Below are 14,037 nucleotides of genomic sequence, written 5' to 3' on the forward strand. Positions count from 1 at the left end.
CCCACAGAAAAACAATGGTCAATATCTTACATTGAAAGAATACTTATTAGGGAATCACTAAACTCCTAAGAAAAAAGAAAGTAGGACTTAACACCTTAAACTACTTGAGTTTATAGTTCAAATTTTGAACTCTAATTGAAATGTTATCCAAAAGTATATATCCCTTGTTTCCGTTACTAGTTGAAAAAGGCCCATTTTCGCCTCGCTCCATAGGCACTAATTACCCTCTATCATTTCATTCAGATGGTTACCACTAATATGCAAAGCTCAAATCAAGTATTAACAGTCGACTCAGCTGTGATAGATCTCACAAGAAAGTTCTTTTTATTGTCTCCTTATATAAACATATGCACACTTCCAGTGGAGGTTGTTGGAAAGAATCCAGGAGTGAATTTTCAAACTTTTAAAAAAATACAGGTAGCATTTTTAAAATATTTCTCAAAGAAAGTAGACATCACTAGAGACCAGCATTTTTTGTCCATTCTAGTTGCTGAGATTAAAGAGGCTCAAATTAAATAAAGCTTCTCCAAAAACATGAAAATGATGAAGTGAAATTCAAGTGATTTTACTTAATTTTCAATAGACTTCCAAAGACCTGGTTATGGGCTAAGATATGAAGTCATAGAATAAGAATGTATGTAGTTAAAGTTGGTTCAAAAGGAAGACAAATGTAAATTGAACATTTCAGTGGGAAAGTGGTTACATTTTGATCAGCTGCAGAACAAGTTGTCTTGTTAGTCTGGGAAGATTTTAAGTTCATTTTTATTATGAGGTTAAATTTGGCCCATCAGAATTAACCTTCAACAACACAACACAATCTGCAGTAAATGGAATTTGATGTCAGAGGGACAGCTAATCTTCCCTTCTAAGATTATGGGTCAGTGCAATATGAAGTGGCGAAGCACATCGAAGAACCTCGTCCAGGTACATTCTGTGCCCCTGTTACCCTCAAGTGCAGATTTCATGGTGTTCAACATGAAAGTTTGCTCATTCACAAAAGGAGTGGCAGATAGTCATCAGTTTTTCTTTTGGTCTGAAGATATAAGACGTTCAAATTAATTCCCTGGATCATTCCTGACCATGTGCCATGTTGTGCCCACCTCAAAGAAAAAGGATTGTCCCTGTGTCTCACACACACATCCCAGCTGTATTTTAATATCACAACCCACCACTGGCAGATCCAGGATGCTATCACATTAGTTTGATCCTCCTACCCATTCCTAGTCTTCATTCCAAATGATTGCTGACAGACAGCGAGAGAACCAATGAACTTGGGAATGGAGTATTTTAAGAAATTAGCTCAATGTTCAAAGTAAAGCCTCTAATTACATTTCAATATAACTTTTTGAATGTTGAACAACAAACATTCAAGAGAAATATTTTTCTCATCCTAATATGACTTTTGTTTAAAAAGATTAAATATTCTTGATCATTTACTGTATTTTGAACAAAACCACTTAAAATTGAGAGAGGAGAGTAATATACTTGTAAGACAAATTAGAAACAGCCAATTTGTAGAGATTTGTTACTTAAAAAGCAGTGTTCACTACACTCTCGAATCTTGTTGTCTATGTTAGTCATTCAAAGAAAGAGAAACTTTTAAACATCTAATCTTACCCAGCAATTTTTGGGTGAGCCCACATATTTAATACAGTTTCATCACTTTAAATGTTATATCTGTGATGCTGACACCTTCAGTATTTAAATCAGCTCCTCCCTCATCACCTGTGAGCCAGACACAAGCCTGTTTTCCCTCCCCACAAACAGCTTTATTGATTTGTACACATGATTAGAGTGGCACTGGCAAGGCCAGCATCTACTGCCCTTCCTAACTGCCCTCAAAATGATACTACCAAGTTGCCTTTTTGAACCACTGCAGTTCATGTGGTATAATTACACCCAGTGTTTTTGGGAATGGAGTAACACAAGAAATAGAATCAACAGTTACAGCCTGTTGTATCTGTTCTGCCACAGATTTCAGGCTTCAATTCTATCTTCCAGCCCACTTCCAACCTTTCTACTGTCAAAACATCAAATCTGTCTGTCTCAACTTTCAATATATTCAATGATGGAGCACCCAAACCCTTCAGTGTCACGCATTCCAAAGATTTGCAAATGCTTGACTGAAAATATTCTCATCAGTCCAAATTGGTGCCTTATCTCTCCATATGAGACTGTCTCTCCATGTTCTAAAAACATGATATACATTCCATCAACATATCAAGCCCCTTCTGAAACTTGTATATTTTGAAGAGATCACCCACATTCTTCTAAAATCCAAAGAACATAGGTACAATTTATTCAGGTTCTTGTCATAGGATAGCGTTATCAGTTCAGGGACCAATGTAACAAATCTTTGCTGTACAGTATTAATTACAAGTTTGAAGTCTTTCACCAGGGGCAGAACAAATACTAATACAGTTCCAATCAGGACAGTGTGACTTGGAAGGTAACTTGCCAGCGATGTTACCATGCATCACCTATCCTTGTAGTTCTGTTAAAAGTTGAGAGTTTGGAAGGTACTGTTGCGGAAGCCTTGATGAATTGCTGCAATGCATCTCCTAGAAGGTACAGTGTGCACTGGTGGTTGAAGGAGTGAACATTTAAGTTGTTGGATCAACTGCCATTCAAGTGTGCTGCTTTGACCTGGATGGCATTGTGCTTTTACTGCTGTTGAAGCTATGCTCATCCACGGAACTGGAGCATATGCATCGCACTCCTGACATGTGCCTTGTAAATTCTGGACAGACACTGGGGAGACAGGAGGCGAGTTAATTCACTGCAGGATTCCTAGCCTCTGACCCGTTCTTGTAGCCACAGTACCGACATGACTAGTCAAATTCAATTTGTAATCAATACTAACCCTGCAGGATAGTGATAGTAAGGAATAGTAACCAGCAACGGTTAGATTCTGTCATGTTGGTGATGGTCATTGTCTGGCACTTGTGATGCAAATGTTGTTTGCTAATAAGCCCTAACCTGGATGTTGTCCAGGTGTTGCTGTCTATGAGCACAATTGCTTCAGTACCCGAGGAGACATGAATGGTGCTGAATGTTGAGCAACCACCAGCAAACATCCCCATTTCTGATTTCATGACTTGGGATATAATTGATGAAGCAACTGAAGAAGGATGGGCCGAGGACACTGCTCTAAAGACGTCCTGCAGTGATGTTCTGGGATGAGATGCCTGACCTACAACAACTGTAACCATGTTTCTTCACATCTGCTATGACTTCAGCTGACAGTCACCACAACCCCATTGCTGATTCTGATTGAATCCAATTCTGCTAGGGCTACTTGATGGTAAGTCAGGAAGAGAGGTACTCAATATAGAATTCCCAGCCTCCGTTCTGCACTTGTATTTATATAGCTGCTCCAGTCAAGTTTCTGGTCAATGATAATTGCCAACATATTGCGGGTGAGGGCTTCAAATGTGATAATGTTGTTGAATGTGAAGGACAGCAAGTCAGATTCTCTTGTAGAGATGATCATTGATCATCATTTGTGCGAGATGAATACTCTTCGCCACTGATCAGGCCAAGCATGATGTTGTCCAAATCTTGTTTCATCTAACTTGATCACAATTCTTTAAAATGTCACCATCTCCAGCCCAGTTCTGCTCTTGTACAAAGCTACCATCCTACCCGCACACTTCTATAACTAAATGGCACTTCATAATCCTCAGAGACTGCAAATGTCCCTTTGGGATGGCCAGAAGACAATCTCAGAACAGGGGGTTGCCCACTTAAAACCAAGATGAGGAGGAATTTCTTCTTGAGGGTGGTGAACATATAGAATTTTTATCACAGCATATTCGAGGTTCAGATAGACATACTTCTAATCATGAAGGTGAGCAATGGTTTTAAAGATAAGGCAGGCAAGTGGAGTTGAGGATTATCAGATTATGCATTATCTCTTTGAATGACAGAGTGGACTGAATGACCTACTTCTGCTCCTACATCTTATGGTCTACAGTTGGTACTCTGTCTAGAATGCTGAATTTAAAATATTTTAAAAATTTATTTTTGACAGTTACTTAATTTACTAATGTACAAATTAGGCATTTAAAATACTATATTGCAATTTAGATAGTTATAATGTTTTATTTTATTTTCTGCTATGGAAGGCCCTATGGGAATCAATGCTTCACTTCAAGTATTTTCACTGAAAGTCACAATTTTCAGGAATGCAAATCTAATTTTAAGTGAATACAATGTGTATATCCTGGCCACGGAAAGCAAAACATATCTAACTTGGCCATTTAGCACCCCATTAGTCTATTTTCAATTAACACAATTATAAGGGTCATTCAAAAGGATAATCAAGCGGCACTTATTCAACAATAACTGCTTACATGCTCAATTTGGGGTCTGTCAGGGTCATTCAGTCCCTAACCTAATTGCAATTTTGGTCTAAAAATGAGCTGAACGCTCAAGGGGAAGTGCAAGTCACTGCTTTTGACATTAAAGTAGCATTTGATGACTGTGGCAAAGAGACCTATGAAACTGGAGTGATTGGGAAGCAAGAGGAAAAACTCAATGTTTGAAGTTATACCTAACAGAAAAGAAAAATGGTTGTGAATTTGGAGATCAATCATCTCAGCCCTAGGACAGCACTACAGGTGTTCCTCAGGGTAGTGTCCTCACTCCAAATATCTTCAACTGCTTCAATGACCTTCCATTCATCGTAAAGGGCAGAGGAGAGATGTTTACTGATGATTTCAATGTTCAGCACCATTTGTTATTCCTCAGATACTGAAGGAGTCCATATCCAACTGCAGCAAGATTTGAACTGTCCAGCTTAGGCTGATAAATGACAAGTAACATTTGTACCACACGAGTGTGAGGGAACAACCATATACAACAAGAGACAATCCAACCGTCGTGCCTTGATAATCAATAGTGTTATAATGGTTGAATTCTCCACAATAACATCTGTGCTAACAACAAACAAAAAAAAACAACTGATTTGGACCAACCATATAAATACCATATCTCCCAAGATCAGGTCAGGGACTAGGAATTCTGCAGTGAGTAATCCACTCCTGACTCCTTAAAATCTGTCTACAACTTACAAGGCAGAAACAGGAATGTGACAAAATACTCTCCACTTGACTGTTTGAGTGCTATGCCAACAACACACTCAAGAAGCTCAACGCCATTAAAGAACAAAGCTTGATTGGCACCCCATCCACTCTCTCTACAGTGACATGCAGTGGTTGTGTACCTATTTATTTCAACACCACATAAATCAACATCCTGAACTGTCAATTAGACAATGAGGTCCCAACCAGTATTTCTCTTTGCCTTTGTAATTTGTATCTTGCTCTCACAATGTTAACATAGAGGGACAATGTGATGAGTCAACAAGAAGTCTTTATTCATGTTGCAATATTTTCTATTTGAGAAAACCCACATATTCACGTCTTGAGTTTCATGTTTCAAATATAAAATAATAAAACTAAAAAGGGATACTAATCTTGTTAAAATAGATGCACGTGCTGCAGTTTGAGGAAGCATGTTTCGGTTATTACTGTCAAAAATCATGGCTAGCTGTGGCGAAACCAAGTTCAGGGCATTAAAGGCACTTAATGAAGGAAGAACATGTAAACACATTCAAGCTAAATTCAATGTCAGACCTAATATACTGAGTGGCTAGATAAAAAAACTCAAACAATAAAAGAGGAATATGAGAGTGAAGAATGGAGTACTAACACCAAAAAGATGCAACTCTCAAAAAAGTCCAGAATTGGAGAAAGCACTCTTCATTTGTAGAACAGATAAAACCGACACACACATAGAATTAACAAAGTAAGATTCTGTGGAGAGAGCTGAAAGCTTTGCAAAGTAAATGGATATTGACAACTTTAGTCCGAGCAATGGCTAGTTTTTGTTGTTTAAATCACAACATAACCTCATCTGCAAGCAGCTTTCTGTGCAATACTCATCTGCAGTCACTTCAAATCTGGATGACTGGCAGAAATGTTTTCAAGAATTATTCAAGAAAATAATCCCATGGATATCTCAAATGCAGAAGAAACTGCCCTTTTCTACAAATGCACACCAGATAAAATCTGCCATGCCAAGGATCAAGTTGCAGTTGGTGGTAAGGAACCAAGACAGTCGGTGTCACTTCTTGTTGCCACAAACTTGGCTGGAACTGAAAAACATAGCTTGTCACTCATCAAGTTCAAAAAGCCAAGATACTTAAACCATGGTAACAGAACCCATTATCATTTGGCATACGAAACATACTAGTACGTACAATATTTGTGGTCCACTACCAATGTTGACAACCTGTTATGTTGATAAAGTGTACACGGGCCCAGAGATGTCAGCATTTTTGAGTACCAGCTACAAAGTACTGCAACAATTTACCAAGGCTTCTTAATGTCTTCCAAACCCACAACTTCTACCACCTAGAGCAAGGGCAGCAGATACTTGGGAACCTCATCGCCTGCAAGTTCCTCTCCAAGCCACACACCATCTCAACTTGGAACTTTATCACCACTCCTTCACTGTTGAAATCCTTCTCCAACAGTGTACCCACATGATATTGAGTCATACAGCAAGGAAACAGACCCTTCAGTCCAACAAGTCCATGCCAAACATAATCCCAAACTAAACTAGTCCCAACTGCCTGCTCCTGGCCCATATCCCTCCAAATCTTTCCTATTCATGTACTTATCCAAATGTCCTTTAAACATTGTAATTCTACACACAACCGCCACTTGCAGGCCAACCACTGTGTAAAAAATTTGCCCCTCATGTCTTTTTTAAATTTCTCTCCTCCCTCCTTAAAAATGTGCCCCCTAGTCTTGAAATCCCCCATTCTAGGGAAAAGACAACTACCATTAATTCTAACTATACCCCTCATTATTTCATAAACTTCCATCAGGTCACCTCTCAACCTCCCACACTCCAGTGAAAAATGTCCCAGCCTCTCCAGCCATTCTTTTAACTCAAACCTTTCAAACCCAGCAACATCCTTGTAAATCTCTTCTGAACCCTCTCCAGTTTAATATTATCCTTCCTGTAAGTGGGCAACTTGAACTGGACAGTATTCCAGAAGAGGCCTCACTGATGCCCTGTACAACATCAACATGACTTCAGAACTCCTATACTCAAACAACTGAGCAATGAAGGCAAGTTTGCCAAATATCTTTATAACCACCCTGTCTATATGTGACACAAACTTCAAAGAATTACGTACCTCTACTCCTAGATCCCTCTGTTTTACAACACTATCAAAGGCCCTACCATTAATTGTATTAGACATGGACAGCAGCAATTGAAGGAGGGAGTTCACTATCATCTTCTCCAAGGGATATGGGATGGGCAATAAATGCTCACCTAGACCAGTGATTCTCAACTCGTAGGACATGTCCCACTGGTGGGATGCGCAAGTTTTCTAGGTGGGACCCCACGTAGTGACATGTAGCCAATGAAATACAATCATAGGCTTTTCACCAATGACTAAATCATTAACTCATTTTATTTTTTTTAAACAATTTAGCAAACATATATTCTCAGCAAAATCATTGCAATTTTAATGTCCTTAAAATGTTCCATTAATGGTTAATGTAATACAATCATGCATGTAAAAATACACTCCTAGGAAAAAGTGGGATATTGTTTTTATCATGGTGAAGGCAGGAGTTTTTGACAAATGGTGCATGGGATGCAAGATGCAAAAAGGTTGAGCCTCCTAGCCTATCCAGTAATGCCGCATCTCGTAAATGCATTTAAAAATCCAAATTACTAGGAATAGAATACTAAGTAATACTATAGAGAACTTGCACTCGGATAGCACATTCATTAGCTCAGAACATCCAAAGTACTTCACTCTTGCTAAAGTACTTTTAAAGTAGTCACTATTGCAATGTAGGCAAAGGCTTTATTTTAAAAAAGCTTGAATTTAATATAGAATTATACAGTACAGAAGAGGCCCTGTGATCCATCAAGTCGACTCTGACACAAGCTTCTAAATCTACACTCGAATCTCTTTCCAGGGCTTGGCCCACAGCCTCGAATGTTATGACATTTCAAGTGTTCATTCATGTCCTTTTTAAAGGTTGAGGTTTCCTGCATCAATTACCCTCCCAGGCAATGCATTCCAGATTCCCACCTACGTCTGGGTGAAAAAAAATGTTTCCTCACATGCCCTCTAAACCTCTTGCATTTCACCTTAAAGGTATGTCCCTTGTTATTGACTCTTCAACTAAGAGGAACAGCTGGTTTCTATCCACTCTATGATCTTCAATCAGGTCCCCTCAGCCTTCTCTGCTGTAAAGAAAACAACCCAGGCTTAGCCAGCCTCTCTTCATAGCTAAACTACTCCATCCCAGGCAACATCCTGTTGATTTCCTCCACATCCCCTCCAGTGTAGTAACAAGAACTGCACACACGACTCCAGTTGCAGCCTCAAAGTTTTGTATAGTTCCAATATAACCTCCCTGCTTTTATAATATGTCAAGACATAATAAAAGGAAGCGTCCCATATGCTTTCCTAGCTATCCTTTTAACATGCTGCCCTCAGGGATTTCTGGACAAGCACCACAAGATCAGTCTGTTGCTCTAAGCTTCCTACTGTCCTACCATTCATTGAATGCTCCCTTGTCTTATTATTTCTACAGTGCATCAACTCACATTTATCAGGGTTTTTATTCTAACTACCACAGAGCTGCCTGGCTGAACTATCTTTCTGTAACCCAAGACCTTCTTTCTCATTATAAATGACTTGGCCATCTTCATGTCATCTACATACAGTTTGCTGATGATACCACCATGGTAGGAATGATATCGAATACCAATAAGACAGAATACAGAAAGGAGATAGAGGGCTTGGTGTTGTAGTGCAATAATAGCAACCTCACTCTCAACGTCAGCAAAACAAAAGAACTGATCATTGACCTCGGAAAGAAAGGAGGGGAACACGCCCCCATCTACAATCAATAGAATGGAGGTTGAGAGGTTTGAGAGTGTCAAGTACCTAGGAGTGACAATAACCGACAATCTGTCCTGGTCTTCCCAAGTAGATACAACGGTCAAGAAGGCACAACAATGCATCTTCTTCCTCAGGCGGCTTAGGAATTTGGCGTGTCCACAAGGACCCTCACCAACTTTTATAGATGCACCATTGAAAGCATACTATTCGGGTGCATAATGGCCTGGTATGGCAACTTCTCTGCCCAGAACTGTAAGAAACTACAGAAGGTTGTGTGCACAACCCAGGCCATCACAGAAGCCAACCTTCCATCCATAGACTCCACTTACACTTCTCATTGCCGTGGAAAGGCCGCCAACATCAAAGACCCTTCCCAACCGGGTAATGCTCTCCTACAACCTCTTCCGTCAGGCAGAAAATACAGAAGTTTGAACAAAACGCCAACAGGGTCAAGAACAGCATCTTCCCTGCCATTATTAGACTGATGAATGGAATCTCTAACTTCAAATAATGTTGATTTTGCTTTGCACACCTCGTGTACAATGTAATCTGTATGCCGCACTCTGTCTAAACACACTATGCTCTGTATGTCTTTGCTTACTTTGATTTGCCTGTACTGCTCACAAAAAGATTTTTACTGCAGTTAGGTGCACATGACCACAATAAATCAAATCAAATACCTACCTTATCATTCGCCCACATTTTCTTCTTTTTGTTTGTATGTGTATCACTAAAAAAAAGGATCCAGTACCGATCCATGGTATGCACCTGACACCTGTCTCCAGTAGGAGAGGTGATAGTTTAGCGGCATTATTGTTGGACTGCTAATCCAGAGATCTAGGTAATATTCTGGGAACCTGGGTTCAAATCCTGCCATGTTAGATGATGTAATTTGAATTCGATAAAAATCTGGAATTAAGAGTCTAACGATGACCATGAAACCATTGTCAATTGTTGGGAAAATCCATCTGGTTCACTAATGTCCTTCAGAGAAAGAAATTGTCATCCTTATCTGGTCTGACTTACATGCGACTCCAGACTCAGCAATGTGGTTGACTCTCAACCACCCTCTGGGGCAATTAGGGATAGGCAATAAATGCTGGCATAGCCAGCAACAGCGTGAATGAATAAATTTTTTAAACAGCCACACAAATAGCCTGCTAACATCACCTCTGTCTCCTACCATTAAGTCAATTTGGATCACATGTGCTGTTACCTTCTTTGCCAATATCTCCCATAGAACTGAATAGAAATTTATTGCCATGTGTACTTTTACATGAAAAGTACAGTGAAAAGTTTTATAAGTCACCCTATCATGGTACCATACATGGGTCTTTGTCAAAGCCTTTGCTGAAATCCATATAAACTACACCAACTGTACAATCCCCATGTACACATCTGGTCACCTATTTGAAAAATTCAGTCTAATTTGTTATACATTATCTCTCTCTCTGAAAGCAATGCTGATAATCCCTGACTAAACCTTGCCTCTCCAAGTGGAGATTAATTCTTTCCTTCAGAATTATCTCCAGTTTTTGAAAGTATCCCAAAAAATTTTATAATGTACTTCTGAAGCGTAATGACTCACGATCAAATAACAGAAGCTCATAAACATAAGCTAAATAATCAGATAATGTGCGTTAGTTATCTCAGTTGAACACTAAGTATTGGGGACAACGTTCATTCTTCATTGAACTGTAGAAACAAATTGTTATATTCAACTAGAAATAACTTCTAGGAATAGAATTAAAGTATCACGTAAAAGAGCGAACTACATCAGCATTTTGAAGTGTGAAGTTAGCTATTAAGATGAAGTTTCTGGATGAATTTAGTGATACTGAAATCCCATAAAGATAATTTTAAAACACTCGCTGACCTACCGTGAGCAGTGTTATAGGAGATACATTTAAACTACAGACATATTTAATCACAATACTAGACTTATTATTACAGTGCAACAGAAAACAAGTGCCAAGCAATGGAGTAGATATGTATTCGACACTATTTAATACAAAAAAGGTTAAAGCAGAATTGCAAAGATCATACATTACAATTTAAATAAGAAAACTGAAACTCAAAATACATCAATAAGCTATACGGAAGTAATTGTAATCATTAAAAATAAACAAGGCGCGCTGAAGTTAAACCACATAATGTTCAGAATAAGCCCAAGATGTGATGGAAACACAAATGAAAAAGGAAAAAGAACGTCTATATTTCAAATGGAGAGATTTGGGCAGGATTTAGCGTCTGACCAATCAATTTAAATTACCTAAAAACATAATCCGGCGTTCTCCCAGACATCATTTTTAAGAACAGGAAAATGCGTGGTGACAAAATCTACACATACGCGACAAAAACCAAAACTGTAACCATGGAGAAGCCACAGACCATCAGCAAGAGGCATTTTTGAAATAGACCATCCTTTCACTCAGTTCCGCCGCAACTCAGCACAAACCGGCACTTCAGCAACATGACGCATTCTACCATTTCCCGCATACAGACCCGCCCTTTTCCCCTCCCTTCTCCTATTGGTCAAACCACCAGGGACCCGGCATCTGTCGAGATGACGCTTGGTCAATTAGACTGTCTGTCAATGTACGTCGCCGTACTTCCGTTAACCGGAAAGAGGTAGCGGACGCCATTTTGTGTTTTTTTTAATGTGATGAGGGGTATGTGTGCGCGTTTGGAAATAGTTTTTTCTAAATTAAATTCTGCGACTGAACCCATTGGGTGGTAGGTTGTGCGTGTTTAAATACTGTCAGAGGTTGTGTGTGCCGGTAATCCTTTCCACGGGCGAGGGCACATTGATGTTGAGATCTTTTCTGCAGTGAGTAGTAGTGAGCAGCAGCGAGATGGCTAACAAAACGGCCATTGGAAACCACCAGCAACAGCAGCAGCAAGCGGGGGGAAGTGTTAAGCCGGCCTCCTCTATTAAACAGGGCAACGTGCTGCCATTATGGGGCAACGAGAAGACCATGAACCTCAACCCGCTTATTCTCACCAATATCCTCTCTTCACCCTACTTTAAAGTGCAGTTGTATGAACTGAAAACCTACCACGAGGTTGTGGATGAGATCTATTTCAAGGTAAGTGACTGGTTCGGGATTTTATTTTAAGACCTCGGCCTCCTCCAGCAGCCGTTTGGTTTTCTGGTAGGCTGGGCTCCGGTGGCGGCGCCATATTTGATTTCTCTATACGGTAAAGATAGGAAGGGACATTTGACCAAAACCAGAATCGCTGAAAAAGAAGTCTGTGTTTTATCTTTAGACGGTCATGGCCTCGTTGGATAAACGTTCTACAATGTTTTAAAAGCATATGGTTGAGTGCTTCCGTCATTCGAAAAGTCTTTAGATTGACTGAGATCAGCTGGGACGTTTCTAGGTTGCTCCTAAGGCGCCTAAAATTCTGCCGAGGGTTTGGGCGTTAAATGTGTTCTTGCCATACCCGAGAAATTTGGTACTAATATACGGACCGTTCTGAACGTTGAAGAGAATAATTGCTTTAAAATTTGGTTGGAATTGTTGACAAAAGTTGTTACTTTAAGTGATTGATTTTATTGTCGCGTGTACTGAAATACAGTGAAAAGCTTTGTTTAGGAGCGCTACAGGCAGATCACAGCAAGCAAAGGATGTACAGATCAGAAAGACTTAAAGGTGTACAGGTTACATGGCAGTTTACATTATTTGAGGGTAGAGTCCGTTCAAGTCTAATAATGGCCGAAAGAAGCTGTTCCTGAACCTGCTTGTGCGTGGGTTGTAAGAGTGTATGCATTTGCCTAAATAAATGTATTATTCTTATGTCTATGGACACTTGCTGCCAACTTTTTCTACTAAAAGTTTCTATGCACAGTGGAATCTGCTGGTGTAAGTTAGACACATGCATGCGTTACACTTAAATCTCCTTTTTCACCATCTGTCTTAACCAGTGGCCATACTGTATTAGAGACAGTAGGAACTGCAGATGCTGGAGAATCTGAGATAACAAGGTGTAGAGCTGGATGAACACAGCAGGCCAAGCAGCATCAGAGGAGTAGGAAGGCTGACGTTTCGGGCCTAGACCCTTCTTCAAAAATGGGGGGGAAGGGGGTTCTGAAATAAATAGGGAGAGAGGGGGAGGCGGATAGAAGATGGATAGAGAAGATAGGTGGAGAGGAGACAGACCGGTCAAAGAGGTGGGGATGGAGCCAGTAAAGGTGAATGTAGGTGGGGAGGTAGGGAGGAGATAGGTCAATCCAGGGAGGACGGACAGGTCAAGGGGGCGGGATGAGGTTAGTAGGTAGGAAACGGGGGTGGGGCTTGAGGTGGGAGGAAGGACAGGTTAGGGAGGCAGGGATGAGCTGGACTGGTTTTAGGATACGGTTGGGGGAGGGGAGATTTTGAACCTTGTGAAGTCCACATTGATACCATTGGGCTGCAGGGTTCCCAAGTGGAATATGAGTTGCTGTTTCTGCAACCTTTGGGTGGCATCGCTGTGGTACTGCAGGAGGCCCAGGATGGACATGTCGTCTGCAGAATGGGAGGGGGAGTTGAAATGGTTCGCGACTGGGAGGTGCAGTTGTTTATTGCGAACCATGCGTAGGTGTTCTGCAAAGCGGTCCCCAAGCCTCCGCTTGGTTTCCCCGATGTAGAGGAGGCCACAGTGGATGCAGTATACCACATTGGCAGATGTGCAGGTGAACATCTGCTTGATGTGGAAAGTCTTCTTGGGGCCTGATATGGGTGTAGCACTTCCTGTGGTTGCAGGGAAAAGTGCCGGGTGAGGTGGGGCTGGAGGGGAGTGTGGAGCGGACAAGGGAGTCACGGAGAGAGTGGTCCCTCTGGAAAGCAGATAAAGGTGGGGAGGGAGAAATGTCTTTGGTGGTGGGGTTTGATTGCAGATGGCGGAAGTGTGGAAAGATGATGCGTTGGATCCGAAGGTTGGTGGGGTGGCACGTGAGGACAAGGGGGATTCTATTTTGGTTGTTATTGCGGGGAGGGTGTGTGAGGGATGAGTTGCACGAAATGCAGGAGACACGGTCGAGGGCGTTCTCGACCACTGAGCGGGGGGAAGTTGCGGTCCTTGAAAAGCGAGGACATCGGAGATGTACG

General features: G+C 40.8%; 2 protein-coding genes across 4 annotated transcripts in view; one reads left to right on the forward strand and one right to left on the reverse strand.

The window, feature by feature from the left end:
• LOC109930050 (UDP-N-acetylglucosamine transporter-like) overlaps positions 1 to 11,428 on the reverse strand; it is a 49,454-nt gene extending 38,026 nt beyond the window's left edge. Inside the window, exon 1 of one of the 2 annotated variants that reach the window (XM_048602480.1) lies at positions 11,220 to 11,428. The gene's annotated coding sequence lies outside the window, so the exon portion shown is untranslated. The remainder of the gene's footprint in view (positions 1 to 11,219) is intronic. The other variant, XM_048602483.1, reaches the window with a different exon arrangement.
• Positions 1 to 14,037, forward strand: part of trmt13 (tRNA methyltransferase 13 homolog) — a 147,569-nt gene that overhangs the window by 52,136 nt on the left and 81,396 nt on the right. The window lies entirely within an intron of this gene.

This window comes from Rhincodon typus, chromosome 10 (assembly GCF_021869965.1).
Source record: "Rhincodon typus isolate 14 chromosome 10, sRhiTyp1.1, whole genome shotgun sequence".
Classification (NCBI taxonomy): Eukaryota; Metazoa; Chordata; class Chondrichthyes; order Orectolobiformes; family Rhincodontidae; genus Rhincodon; species Rhincodon typus.